Genomic DNA, 2116 nt, shown 5'->3' with positions numbered 1-2116 from the left:
GCGTCTGGCTCCAGCCGAGCGGCATGGCTGCCAGACATGCTGCTCTGAGCGGCATGGTAAGGGAGGTGCGGGGGGGGATTGGATAAGGGGCAGGAGGTCGCGAGCTGGCAGTCAGGGGACAGAGAGCAGAGAGTGGTTGGATGGGGCGGAGGTTCTGGGGGGGCGAGGTCAGGGGACGAGGAAAAGGCGGGGATTGGATAAGCGTGGGAGTCTCAGGGGTGAGGGTGTGGATAGGGGGCGGGTCAGTCAAGGGATGCGGGGGTTGGATGGGGTGGGGTCCCGGGGGAGTGGTTAAGGTTGGGGGGTCTCGGGAGGAAGCAGTCAGAGGATGGCGGGGCTGGATAGGAGGTGGGGTCCTGGGGAGCAGGGGTGTGGATAGGGGTCAGGGAAGTCAGGGGACAGGGAGTAGGGGGGGTTGGATAGGGGGTGGGGTCCTGGGGGTGTGGATAGGGGTCGGGGCAGTCAGGGGACAGGGAGCAGTGGGGTTTGGATGGGGCTGGGGTCCCGGGGGAGCGGTTAGGGTCAGAGGAGTCTCAGGAGGAGGTGGTCAGGGGACAAGGAGCAGGGGGGGATTGGATGGGTCAGGAATTCTGAAGGGGGCAGTCAGGGTGGCGGGAAGTGGGAGGGGTTGGATAAGGTGCGGGGGCCAGGCTGTTTGGGGAGGCACAGCCTTCCTTATCCGGCCCTCCGTACAGTTTTGCAGATGTGGCCCTCGGGCCAAAAAGTTTGCCCACCTGTGTCTTAGAAGGACAGAGGCCTGGTCTGCATTTAGAAATTTTGCCAGCAATAGCTATTTCAGTTAAGAGTGTGAAAAAATCACACCGCTAACTGACCTAGCTTGCCAGCTAAAGTCCCAGTGTAGGCAAAAAAGTCCATTTGCTGGAATACTTTATTACATTTAGGGAACTGGTATAAGCAAAGTAACTCTTTTGCTGTTATAAGCTGCGTCTCCATTAGGAGAATTTGTCAGTACAGTTATATTGGGGCATAGCTATATTGGCAAACCCTTCCTAGTGTAGACAAGACCAGATTCAGATTTCAGTGACACTGGTGCAAATCGCAATGCACAGGAGTCATCAGGTTTACAGCTAAATTAGAATGTGGACCAGGATCTTTACTGAGCCTTGTGAGCTTGTTTCACAGAAGATGATATACAATGTTGAAAATCTCCTAAAGACTTCCACGCACACCCCTTCTCCTCCTGGATTAGCAGTGCAGTTAGGGATTTGGAATGAACATAGGAACTGCTTGGATTCTTTCCACCAGGCACCACCTTGGTGAGTTTATCCAAGGGCCCAGGTACAGCCGTGACAGTGTCACGATGTTGCATTGGTGGGGCACCACCCGGCATGGCAAGGGTTTCACGCCTTGTCGTCCTCCATCAGAACAGCCAGGCGACTGCACCCCTTTGCAATGCAGCCAGGTTCTGCGATGCGATTGCACCCCAGGGTAGGGTAACCATTTTGGCGGGGACAGTCGTGTTTTTAGGCCCTGTCCTGGCCGTCCCGACTTTTTTGACACAACCGGTCTTTTGTCCCGTTTGTTCCTGCCAACTGATTATCAGCTGACAAGAGCAAACGGGACAAAGGCCCCGTCTTGACAAAAAGGTGGGGTGGGCCCATGGGACCCCTAGCGAGGTGCGGAGGAATGTGCGGGGGGGGGGTGGAGGGCAAGTGTCAGCGCCCGCCCTGTGCTGGAGGGAGGGCTAGGGACAGCGGCTCAGGCCTGCCCACCTGCCCCACATGCAGGGGAGAGAGGGGGGCCCCGGGCGGCCCCATGTGTGTGGGGGGGCTTGGCGGGGGGCTGGGGCTGGCTCTGGCGCCAGGGGGGAGGGGACCTCAGCCCGGCCCAGTTGTGGGTGGGAGGCAGGGAGGGCTTGGGTGGGGGGGGCGGCCTCGGGCCAGCTCGGGGGGGTCACCCTACCCCAAAGGGACCCCCCTGGCCACTACCCAGCTCCCAGGAGAGGAGGGGAGGGGGATCCCCGCACAGGGGGCTGCATGGGGGAAGGGGGTGACATGGGGAGGCCAGGGGGCAGGGGCCCGAGCTGGAGGCGCTCAGCGGCCCCGCAGAGGGGGCTGGAGCGGCAGGGGGAGGAGCCCGCGGGCGCAGAGGCGAG

Source organism: Dermochelys coriacea, chromosome 25 (genome assembly GCF_009764565.3).
Source record: "Dermochelys coriacea isolate rDerCor1 chromosome 25, rDerCor1.pri.v4, whole genome shotgun sequence".
NCBI lineage: Eukaryota > Metazoa > Chordata > Testudines > Dermochelyidae > Dermochelys > Dermochelys coriacea.
The sequence above is the reverse complement of the archived record's forward strand: the minus strand, read 5'-3'. Positions refer to the sequence as shown.